Raw genomic sequence first — 13,894 nt, 5'->3', positions numbered from 1 at the left:
TCAACACAAACTTTCCTGGACAGATCTGACCCTTGATATCCCGGGACTCAAAGAATAGCACTTTTCTGGGATTTGCCGTTGAAGTGAAAACTAGAAGTCTAGAACCTCCGTTCGAAATTAACGGTCGCTAATTTCGAACGGAGGGAGTATATCTTTAGCTCATTGTTAAAGGTATATTTTCTTCTTTTTAAAGAGGAGGCTGGTGCCCGGCTTTAAATTAATGAAGCCCTTACAATCAATAGTAAAACTCAACGCAACCCGAACAACACGGAAACAAACAGACAGAAACAAAAACAAAAACTCCAGCAAGATATAAGGGTGCCCAAAAGCAGCAGCTAAGTCCAAAAAACAAAGTCCAAAGACTCTCGAACATGATCGAAGAACCGACACTGTGCAGAAGAGAAGAACCGAAAGGGAGGCCTTCGAACACAACCACCTCGCCAGACCTAGCTCTTCGAAAGAGCACCATCGTTGAAGCATGGAACCATCACATGCAGAGAAGCAGTTGCCATCCACGAACCCACCCGACGGCCAAAAATGGAACCGTGCTCATGAAACGGAGCTTCCAAGGAGGGAACGACACCACAACGTCGCCACCGTCCGGTCTAGAACATGCCAGACCAAGGATTTCACCCAGAGCCCAAGGTGGACGGAGGCCACCCACAATGACACCTCCAGAAAGGGAAACGGCGCACGGGAGCGTCGCTATCACCGACACGGACAAAATCAGGCAGAGCTTTCGCTCGGTATGTGACCCCCATCACCCAAGTCCATCCGCCATGGCCGACCACGGGGAGATGCAGACGACGACCGAATCCGAGCAAGGTAGAAGCGAAGACCACACCCGCACAACGGACGCCTCCCGAGTGAGCCACCTCGTTGCCCGCACGGCCGAGGGAACACACGAGCACCTGCGCAACGGCACCTGCCGGAATGGTGCCACCACGCCCACCATCCGGAGCCGCTGCTCCGGCAACCAAAGAGATCCACCCTCACCCACCACCCACCGGGCGGTGAACCGCAAGAACACAGCAGGCCACCCTAGCTGCCGCACTAGCTCAACTCTGGCACCCGCTGCCTGTTGGGGAACGTAGTAATTTCAAAAAAAATTCCTACGCACACGCAAGATCATGGTGATGCATAGCAACGAGAGGCGAGAGTGTTGTCCACGTACCCTCATAGACCGAAAGCGGAAGCGTTAGCACGACGCGGTTGATATAGTCATACGTCTTCACAATCCGACCGATCAAGTACCGAACGTACGACACCTCCGAGTTCAGCACACGTTCAGCCCGATGATGTCCCGCGAACTCCGATCCAGCCGAGTGTTGAGGGGGAGTTTCGTCAGCACGACGGCGTGATGATGATGTTGATGATCTACCAACGCAGGACTTCGCCTAAGCACTGCTACAGTATTATCGAGGTGGACTATGGTGGAGGGGGGCACCGCACACAGCTAAGAGACGATCAACTTGATCAACTTGTGTGTCTAGAGGTGCCCCCCTGCCCCCGTATATAAAGGAGCAAGGGGGGAGGAGGCCGGCCCTAGGAGGGGGCGCGCCAAGTGTGGAGTCCTACTAGGACTCCCTAGTCCTAGTAGGATTCCACCTTTCATATGGAATAGGAAAAAGAGGAAGGGAAAAGGAGAAGGAAGGAAGGGGGCGCCCCCCTTCCCTAGTCCAATTCGGACCAGACCAAGGGGAGGGGTGCGGCCACCCTTGAGGCCCTTTTCCTTCTTTCCCGTATGGCCCAATAAGGCCCAATACGTATTCCCGTAACTCTCCGGTACTCCGAAAAATACCCGAATCACTCGGAACCTTTCCGATGTCCGAATATAGTCGTCCAATATATCGATCTTTACGTCTCGACCATTTCGAGACTCCTCGTCATGTCCCCGATCTCATCCGGGACTCCGAACTCCTTCGGTACATCAAAACATATAAACTCATAATATAACTGTCATCGTAGCGTTAAGCGTGCGGACCCTACGGGTTCGAGAACTATGTAGACATGACCGAGACACGTCTCCGGTCAATAACCAATAGCGGAACCTGGATGCTCATATTAGCTCCTACATATTCTACGAAGATCTTTATCGGTCAGACCACATAACAACATACGTTGTTTCCTTTGTCATCGGTATGTTACTTGCCCGAGATTCGATCGTCGGTATCTCAATACCTAGTTCAATCTCGTTACCGGCAAGTCTCTTTACTCGTTCCGTAACACATCATCCCGCAACTAACTCATTAGTTGCAATGCTTGCAAGGCTTATAGTGATGTGCATTACCGAGTGGGCCCAGAGATACCTCTCCGACAATCGGAGTGACAAATCCTAATCTCGAAATACGCCAACCCAACAAGTACCTTCGGAGACACCTGTAGAGCACCTTTATAATCACCCAGTTACGTTGTGACGTTTGGTAGCACACAAAGTGTTCCTCCGGCAAACGGGAGTTGCATAATCTCATAGTCACAGGAACATGTATAAGTCATGAAGAAAGCAATAGCAATAAACTAAATGATCAAGTGCTATGCTAACGGAATGGGTCAAGTCAATCATATCATTCTACTAATGATGTGATCCCGTTAATCAAATGACAACTCTTTGTCTATGGCTAGGAAACATAACCATCTTTGATCAACGGGCTAGTCAAGTAGAGGCATACTAGTGACACTCTGTTTGTCTATGTATTCACACATGTATCATGTTTCCGGTTAATACAATTCTAGCATGAATAATAAACATTTATCATGATATAAGGAAATAAATAATAACTTTATTATTGCCTCTAGGGCATATTTCCTTCAGTCTCCCACTTGCACCAGAGTCAATAATCTAGTTCACATTGCCATGTGATTTAACACCAATAGTTCACATCACCATGTGATTAACACCCATAGTTCACATCGTCATGTGACCAACACCCAAAGGGTTTACTAGAGTCAATAATCTAGTTCACATCGCTATGTGATTAACACCCAAAGAGTACTAAGGTGTGATCATGTTTTGCTTGTGAGAGAAGTTTATTCAACGGGTCTGCTACATTCGGATCCGTATGTATTTTGCAAATTTCTATGTCAACAATGCTCTGCACGGAGCTACTCTAGCTAATTGCTCCCACTTTAAATATGTATCCATATTGAGACTTTGAGTCATCTGGATCAGTGTCAAAACTTGCATTGACGTAACCCTTTACGACGAACCTTTTGTCACCTCCATAATCGAGAAACATATCCTTATTCCACTAAGGATAATTTTGACCAATGTCCAGTGATCTACTCCTAGATCACTATTGTATTCCCTTGCCAAACTCAGGGCAGGGTATACAATAGGTCTGGTACACAGCATGGCATACTTTATAGAACCTATGGCTAAGGCATAGGGAATGACTTTCATTCTCTCTATTTTATGTCGTGGTCGGGTTTTGAGTCTTACTCAACTTCACACCTTGTAACACAGGCAAGAACTCCTTCTTTAACTGTTCCATTTTGAACTACTTTAAAATCTTGTCAACGTATGTACCCATTGAAAAACTTATCAAGCGTCTTGATCTATCTCTATAGATCTTGATGCTCAATATGTAAGCAGCTTCACCGAGGTCTTTCTTTGAAAAAAAACTCCTTTCAAACATTCCTTTATACTTTGCAGAATAATTCTACATTATCTCCGATCAACAATATGTCATTCACATATACTTATCAGAAATGTTGTAGTGCTCCCACTCACTTTCTTGTAAATACAGGCTTCACCGCAAGTCTGTATAAAACTATATGTTTTGATCAACTTATCAAAGCATATATTCCAACTCCGAGATGCTTGCACCAGTCCATAGATGGATCACTGGAGCTTGCATATTTTGTTAGTACCTTTAGGATTGACAAAACCTTCTGGTTGCATCATATACAACTCTTCTTTAATAAATCCATTAAAGAATACAATTTTGTTTATCCATTTGCCAGATTTCATAAAATGCGGCAATTGCTAACATGATTCGGACAGACTTAAGTATAGATACGAGTGAGAAACTCTCATCGTAGTCAACACCTTGAACTTGTCGAAAACCTTTTTGCGACAATTCTAGATTTGTAGATAGTAACACTACTATCAGCGTCCGTCTTCCTCTTGAAGATCCATTTAATCTCAATGGCTCGTCGATCATTGGGCAAGTCAATCAAAGTCCATACTTTGCTCTTATACATGGATCTCATCTTAGATTTCATGGCCTCAAGCCATTTCACGGAATCTGGGCTCATCATCGCTTCCTCATAGTTCATAGGTTCGTCATGGTCAAGTAACATGACCTCCAGAACAGGATTACCGTACCACTCTGGTGCGGATCTCACTCTGGTTTACCTACGAGGTTCGATAGTAACTTGATCTGAAGTTACATGATCATCATCATTAGCTTCCTCACTAATTGGTGTAGTAGTCACAGGAAGAGATTTCTGTGATGAACTACTTTCCAATAAGGGAGCAGGTACAGTTACCTCATCAAGTTCTACTTTTCTCCACTCACTTCTTTCGAGAGAAACTCCTTCTCTAGAAAGGATACATTCTCAGCAACGAATATCTTGCCTTCGGATATGTGGTAGAAGGTGTACCCAACATTTTCTTTTGGGTATCCTATGAAGACGCACTTCTCTGATTTGGGTTTGAGCTTATCAGGTTGAAACTTTTTCACATAAGCATTGCAACCTCAAACTTTAAGAAACGACAGCTTATGTTTCTTGCCAAACCATAGTTCATACGGTGTCATCCCAACGGATTTAGATGGTGCCCTATTTAACATGAATGTAGCTGTCTCTAATGCATAACCCTAAAACGATAGTGGTAAATCAGTAAGAGACGCCATAGATCGCGCCATATCTAATAAAGCACGGTTACGACGTTCGGACACACCATTACACTGTGGTGTTCCAGGTGGCGTGAGTAGTGAAACTATTTCACATTGTTTTAACTGAAGGCCAAACTCGTAACTCAAATATTTTACTTCTGCGATCATATCGTAGAAACTTTTATTTTGTTACGATAATTCTCCACTTCACTCTGAAATTCTTTGAACTTTTCAAATGTTTCAGACTTGTGTTTCATCAAGTAGATATACTCATATATGCTCAAATCATCTGTGAAGATCAGAAAATAATGATACCTGCCGCGAGCCTCAATATTCATCGGACCACATACATCAGTATGTATGATTTCCAACAAATCTGTTGCTTGCTCCATTGTTCTGGAGAACGGAGTCTTAGTCATCTTGCCCATGAGGCATGGTTCGCAAGCATCAACTGATTCATAATCAAGTGATTCCAAAAGCCCATCAACATGGTTTTTCTTCATGCGCTTTACACCAATATGACCTAAACGGCAGTGCCACAAATAAGTTGCACTATCATTATTAACTTTGCATCTTTTGGTTTCAATATTATGAATATGTGTATCACTACGATCGAGATCCAATGAACCATTTTCATTGGGTGTGTAACCATATAAGGTTTTATTCATGTAAACAGAACAACAATTTATTCTCTTACTTAAATGAATAACTGTATTGCAATAAACATGATCAAATCATATTCATGCTCAACACAAACACCAAATAACACTTATTTAGGTTCAACACTAATCCCGAAAGTATAGGGAGTGTGCGATGATGATCATATCAATCTTGGAACCACTTCCAACACACATCGTCACTTCATCCTTAACTAGTCTCTTTTCATTCTGCAACTCCCGTTTCGAGTTACTACTCTTAGCAACTGAAACAGTATAAAATACCGAGGGGTTGCTATAAACACTAGTAAAGTACACATCAATAACATGTATATCAAATATAACATTATTCACTTTGCCATCCTTCTTATCTGCCAAATACTTGGGGCAGTTCCGCTTCCAGTGACCAGTCCCTTTGTAGTAGAAGCACTTAGTCTCAGGCTTAGGTCCAGACTTGGGCTTCTTCACTTGAGCAGCAACTTGCTTGCCGTTCTTCTTGAAGTTCCCCTTTCTTCCCTTTGTCCCTTTACTTGAAACTAGTGGTTTTGTTTACCATCAACACTTGATGCTTTTCTTGATTTCTACCTTCGTTGATTTAAGCATCACGAAGAGCTTGGGAATCGTTTCCGTTATCCCTTGCATATTATAGTTCATCACGAAGTTCTACTAACTTGGTGATGGTGACTAGAGAATTCTGTCAATCACTATTTTATCTGGAAGATTAACTCCCACTTGATTCAAGTGATTGTAGTACCCAGACAATCTGAGCACATGCTCACTCCTTGAGCTATTCTCCTCCATCCTTTAGCTATAGAACTTGTTGGAGACTTCATATCTCTCAACTCGAGTATTTGCTTGAAATATTAACTTCAACTCCTGGAACATCTCATATGGTCCATGACGTTCAAAACGTCTTTGAAATCCCGATTCTAAGCTGTTAAGCATGGTGCTCTAAACTATCAAGTAGTCATCATATTGAGCTAGCCAAACGTTCATGACGTCTGTATCTGCTCCTGCAATAGGCCTGTCACCTAGCGGTGCATCAAGGACATAATTCTTCTGTGCAGCAATGAGGATAATCCTCAGATCACGGATCCAATCCGCATCATTGCTACTAACATTTTTCAACTAGTTTTCTCTAGGAACATATTAAAAAATAAAACAGAGGAGCTAAACGCGAGCTATTGATCTACAACATAGATATGCTAATACTACCAGGACTAAGTTCATGATAAATTAAAGTTCAATTAATCATATTACTTAAGAACTCCCACTTAGATAGACATCCCTCTAATCATCTAAGTGATCATGCGATCCATATCAACTAAAGCATAACCGATCATCACGTGAAATGGAGTAGTTTTCAATGGTGAACATCATTATGTTGATTCACGCTTGACTTTTCGGTCTCCAGTGTTCCGAGGCCATATCTGCATATGCTAGGCTCGTTAAGTTTAACCCGAGTATTTCTGCGTGTGCAAAACTGGCTTGCACCCATTGTAGATGGACGTAGAGTTTATCACACCCGATCATCACGTGGTGTCTGGGCACAACGAACTTTGGCAACGGTGCATACTCAGGGAGAACACTTTTATCTTGAAATTTAGTGAGAGATCATCTTATAATGCTACTGTCATAACTAAGCAAAGTAAGATGTATAAAAGATAAACATCACATGCAATCAAAGTATGTGACATGATATGGCCATCATCATCTTGTGCCTTTGATCTCAATCTTCAAAGCATCGTCATGATTTCCATCGTCACCGGCATGACACCATGATCTCCATCATCTTGATCTATATCAATGTGTCGTCACATGGTCGTCTCGCCAACTATTGCTCTTGTAACTATTGCTATCGCATAGCGATAAAGTAAAGCAATTATTTGGCTCTTGCATCTTATGCAATAAAGAGACAACCATAAGGCTTCTGCCAGTTGCCGATAACTTCAACAAAACATGAACATCTTATACAATAACTTATATCTCATCACGTCTTGACCATATCACATCACAACATGCCCTGCAAAAACAAGTTAGACGTCCTCTACTTTGTTGTTGCAAGTTTTACATGGCTGCTATGGGCTGAGCAAGAACCGTTCTTACCTACGCATCAAAATCACAACGATAGTTTGTCAAGTTGGTGCTGTTTTAACCTTCGCAAGGACTGGGCGTAGCCACACTCGGTTCAACTAAAGTTGGAGAAACTGACACCCGCCAGCCACCTGTGTGCAAAGCACGTCGGTAGAACCAGTCTCGCGTAAGCATACGCGTAATGTCGGTCCGGGCCGCTTCATCCAACAATACCGCCGAACCAAAGTATGACATGCTGGTAAGCAGTATGACTTATATCGCCCACAACTCACTTGTGTTCTACTCGTGCATATGACATCTACGCATAAAACCAGGCTCGGATGCCACTGTTGGGGAACGTAGTAATTTCAAAAAAAAATTCCTACACACACGCAAGATCATGGTGATGCATAGCAACGAGAGGGGAGAGTGTTGTCCACGTACCCTCGTAGACCGAAAGCGGAAGCGTTAGCACAACGCGGTTGATGTAGTCGTACGTCTTCACGATCCGACCGATCAAGTACCGAACGTACGACACCTCCGAGTTCAACACACGTTCAACCCGATGACGTCCCTCGAACTCCGATCCAGCCGAGTGTTGAGGGAGAGTTTCGTCGGCACGACGGCGTGGTGACGATGTTGATGATCTACCGACCCAGGGCTTCGCCTAAGCACCGCTACAATATTATCGAGGTGGACTATGGTGGAGGGGGCACCGCACACGGCTAAGAGACGATCAACTTGATCAACTTATGTGTCTAGAGGTGCCCCCTGCCCCCGTATATAAAGAAGCAAGGGGGGAGGAGGCCGGCCCTAGGAGGGGGCGCGCCAAGTGTGGAGTCCTACTAGGACTCCCTAGTCCTAGTAGGATTCCACCTCCCATATGGAATATGAAAAGAGGAAGGGAAAATGAGAAGGAAGGAAGGGGGCGCCCCCCTTCCCTAGTCCAATTCGGACCAGACCAAGGGGAGGGGTGCGGCCACCCTTGAGGCCCTTTTTCTTCTTCCCGTATGGCCCAATAAGGCCCAATGCGTATTCCCGTAACTCTACGGTACTTCGAAAAATATCCGAATCACTCGGAACCTTTCCGATGTCCGAATATAGTCGTCCAATATATCGATCTTTACGTCTTGACCATTTCGAGACTCCTCGTCATGTCCCCGATCTCATCCGGAACTCCGAACTCCTTCGGTACATCAAAACATATAAACTCATAATATAACTGTCATCGTAGCATTAAGCGTGCGGACCCTACGGGTTCGAGAACTATGTAGACATGACCGAGACACGTCTCCGGTCAATAACCAATAGCGGAACCTGGATGCTCATATTGGCTCCTACATATTCTACGAAGATCTTTATCGGTCAGACCGCATAGCAACATACGTTGTTCCCTTTGTCATCGGTATGTTACTTGCCCGAGATTCGATCATCGGTATCTCAACACCTAGTTCAATCTCGTTACCGGCAAGTCTCTTTACTCGTTCCGTAACACATCATCCCGCAACTAACTCATTAGTTGCAATGCTTGCAAGGCTTATAGTGATGTGCATTACCGAGTGGGCCTAGAGATACCTCTCCGATAATCGGAGTGACAAATCCTAATCTCGAAATACGCCAACCCAACAAGTACCTTCGGAGACACCTGTAGAGCACCTTTATAATCACCCAGTTACGTTGTGATGTTTGGTAGCACACAAAGTGTTCCTCCGGCAAACGGGAGTTGCATAATCTCATAGTCACAGGAACATGTATAAGTCATGAAGAAATCAATAGCAATAAACTAAACGATCAAGTGCTATGCTAACGAAATGGGTCAAGTCAATCACATCATTCTCCTAATGATGTGATCCCGTTAATCAAATGACAACTCTTTGTCTATGGCTAGGAAACATAACCATCTTTGATCAACGAGCTAGTCAAGTAGAGGCATACTAGTGACACTCTGTTTGTCTATGTATTCACACATGTATCATGTTTCCGGTTAATACAATTCTAGCATGAATAATAAACATTTATCATGATATAAGGAAATAAATAATAACTTTATTATTGCCTCTAGGGCATATTTCCTTCAGTCTCCCACTTGCACCAGAGTCAATAATCTAGTTCACATTGCCATGTGATTTAACACCAATAGTTCACATCACCATGTGATTAACACCCATAGTTCACATCGTCATGTGACCAACACCCAAAGGGTTTACTAGAGTCAATAATCTAGTTCACATCGCTATGTGATTAACACCCAAAGAGTACTAAGGTGTGATCATGTTTTGCTTGTGAGAGAAGTTTATTCAACGGGTCTGCTACATTCGGATCCGTATGTATTTTGCAAATTTCTATGTCAACAATGCTCTGCACGGAGCTACTCTAGCTAATTGCTCCCACTTTAAATATGTATCCATATTGAGACTTTGAGTCATCTGGATCAGTGTCAAAACTTGCATTGACGTAACCCCTTACGACGAACCTTTTGTCACCTCCATAATCGAGAAACATATCCTTATTCCACTAAGGATAATTTTGACCAATGTCCAGTGATCTACTCCTAGATCACTATTGTATTCCCTTGCCAAACTCAGGGCAGGGTATACAATAGGTCTGGTACACAGCATGGCATACTTTATAGAACCTATGGCTAAGGCATAGGGAATGACTTTCATTCTCTCTATTTTATGTCGTGGTCGGGTTTTGAGTCTTACTCAACTTCACACCTTGTAACACAGGCAAGAACTCCTTCTTTAACTGTTCCATTTTGAACTACTTTAAAATCTTGTCAACGTATGTACCCATTGAAAAACTTATCAAGCGTCTTGATCTATCTCTATAGATCTTGATGCTCAATATGTAAGCAGCTTCACCGAGGTCTTTCTTTGAAAAAAAACTCCTTTCAAACATTCCTTTATACTTTGCAGAATAATTCTACATTATCTCCGATCAACAATATGTCATTCACATATACTTATCAGAAATGTTGTAGTGCTCCCACTCACTTTCTTGTAAATACAGGCTTCACCGCAAGTCTGTATAAAACTATATGTTTTGATCAACTTATCAAAGCATATATTCCAACTCCGAGATGCTTGCACCAGTCCATAGATGGATCACTGGAGCTTGCATATTTTGTTAGTACCTTTAGGATTGACAAAACCTTCTGGTTGCATCATATACAACTCTTCTTTAATAAATCCATTAAAGAATACAATTTTGTTTATCCATTTGCCAGATTTCATAAAATGCGGCAATTGCTAACATGATTCGGACAGACTTAAGTATAGATACGAGTGAGAAACTCTCATCGTAGTCAACACCTTGAACTTGTCGAAAACCTTTTTGCGACAATTCTAGATTTGTAGATAGTAACACTACTATCAGCGTCCGTCTTCCTCTTGAAGATCCATTTAATCTCAATGGCTCGTCGATCATTGGGCAAGTCAATCAAAGTCCATACTTTGCTCTTATACATGGATCTCATCTTAGATTTCATGGCCTCAAGCCATTTCACGGAATCTGGGCTCATCATCGCTTCCTCATAGTTCATAGGTTCGTCATGGTCAAGTAACATGACCTCCAGAACAGGATTACCGTACCACTCTGGTGCGGATCTCACTCTGGTTTACCTACGAGGTTCGATAGTAACTTGATCTGAAGTTACATGATCATCATCATTAGCTTCCTCACTAATTGGTGTAGTAGTCACAGGAAGAGATTTCTGTGATGAACTACTTTCCAATAAGGGAGCAGGTACAGTTACCTCATCAAGTTCTACTTTTCTCCACTCACTTCTTTCGAGAGAAACTCCTTCTCTAGAAAGGATACATTCTCAGCAACGAATATCTTGCCTTCGGATATGTGGTAGAAGGTGTACCCAACATTTTCTTTTGGGTATCCTATGAAGACGCACTTCTCTGATTTGGGTTTGAGCTTATCAGGTTGAAACTTTTTCACATAAGCATTGCAACCTCAAACTTTAAGAAACGACAGCTTATGTTTCTTGCCAAACCATAGTTCATACGGTGTCATCCCAACGGATTTAGATGGTGCCCTATTTAACATGAATGTAGCTGTCTCTAATGCATAACCCTAAAACGATAGTGGTAAATCAGTAAGAGACGCCATAGATCGCGCCATATCTAATAAAGCACGGTTACGACGTTCGGACACACCATTACACTGTGGTGTTCCAGGTGGCGTGAGTAGTGAAACTATTTCACATTGTTTTAACTGAAGGCCAAACTCGTAACTCAAATATTTTACTTCTGCGATCATATCGTAGAAACTTTTATTTTGTTACGATAATTCTCCACTTCACTCTGAAATTCTTTGAACTTTTCAAATGTTTCAGACTTGTGTTTCATCAAGTAGATATACTCATATATGCTCAAATCATCTGTGAAGATCAGAAAATAATGATACCTGCCGCGAGCCTCAATATTCATCGGACCACATACATCAGTATGTATGATTTCCAACAAATCTGTTGCTTGCTCCATTGTTCTGGAGAACGGAGTCTTAGTCATCTTGCCCATGAGGCATGGTTCGCAAGCATCAACTGATTCATAATCAAGTGATTCCAAAAGCCCATCAACATGGTTTTTCTTCATGCGCTTTACACCAATATGACCTAAACGGCAGTGCCACAAATAAGTTGCACTATCATTATTAACTTTGCATCTTTTGGTTTCAATATTATGAATATGTGTATCACTACGATCGAGATCCAATGAACCATTTTCATTGGGTGTGTAACCATATAAGGTTTTATTCATGTAAACAGAACAACAATTTATTCTCTTACTTAAATGAATAACTGTATTGCAATAAACATGATCAAATCATATTCATGCTCAACACAAACACCAAATAACACTTATTTAGGTTCAACACTAATCCCGAAAGTATAGGGAGTGTGCGATGATGATCATATCAATCTTGGAACCACTTCCAACACACATCGTCACTTCATCCTTAACTAGTCTCTTTTCATTCTGCAACTCCCGTTTCGAGTTACTACTCTTAGCAACTGAAACAGTATAAAATACCGAGGGGTTGCTATAAACACTAGTAAAGTACACATCAATAACATGTATATCAAATATAACATTATTCACTTTGCCATCCTTCTTATCTGCCAAATACTTGGGGCAGTTCCGCTTCCAGTGACCAGTCCCTTTGTAGTAGAAGCACTTAGTCTCAGGCTTAGGTCCAGACTTGGGCTTCTTCACTTGAGCAGCAACTTGCTTGCCGTTCTTCTTGAAGTTCCCCTTTCTTCCCTTTGTCCCTTTACTTGAAACTAGTGGTTTTGTTTACCATCAACACTTGATGCTTTTCTTGATTTCTACCTTCGTTGATTTAAGCATCACGAAGAGCTTGGGAATCGTTTCCGTTATCCCTTGCATATTATAGTTCATCACGAAGTTCTACTAACTTGGTGATGGTGACTAGAGAATTCTGTCAATCACTATTTTATCTGGAAGATTAACTCCCACTTGATTCAAGTGATTGTAGTACCCAGACAATCTGAGCACATGCTCACTCCTTGAGCTATTCTCCTCCATCCTTTAGCTATAGAACTTGTTGGAGACTTCATATCTCTCAACTCGAGTATTTGCTTGAAATATTAACTTCAACTCCTGGAACATCTCATATGGTCCATGACGTTCAAAACGTCTTTGAAATCCCGATTCTAAGCTGTTAAGCATGGTGCTCTAAACTATCAAGTAGTCATCATATTGAGCTAGCCAAACGTTCATGACGTCTGTATCTGCTCCTGCAATAGGCCTGTCACCTAGCGGTGCATCAAGGACATAATTCTTCTGTGCAGCAATGAGGATAATCCTCAGATCACGGATCCAATCCGCATCATTGCTACTAACATTTTTCAACTAGTTTTCTCTAGGAACATATTAAAAAATAAAACAGAGGAGCTAAACGCGAGCTATTGATCTACAACATAGATATGCTAATACTACCAGGACTAAGTTCATGATAAATTAAAGTTCAATTAATCATATTACTTAAGAACTCCCACTTAGATAGACATCCCTCTAATCATCTAAGTGATCATGCGATCCATATCAACTAAAGCATAACCGATCATCACGTGAAATGGAGTAGTTTTCAATGGTGAACATCATTATGTTGATTCACGCTTGACTTTTCGGTCTCCAGTGTTCCGAGGCCATATCTGCATATGCTAGGCTCGTTAAGTTTAACCCGAGTATTTCTGCGTGTGCAAAACTGGCTTGCACCCATTGTAGATGGACGTAGAGTTTATCACACCCGATCATCACGTGGTGTCTGGGCACAACGAACTTTGGCAAC

This window comes from Triticum urartu, chromosome 5A (assembly GCF_056163025.1).
Source record: "Triticum urartu cultivar PI428250 chromosome 5A, HENAU_Tu73, whole genome shotgun sequence".
In the NCBI taxonomy this organism is placed as follows: Eukaryota; Viridiplantae; Streptophyta; class Magnoliopsida; order Poales; family Poaceae; genus Triticum; species Triticum urartu.
This window is presented reverse-complemented; position numbering follows the sequence as displayed.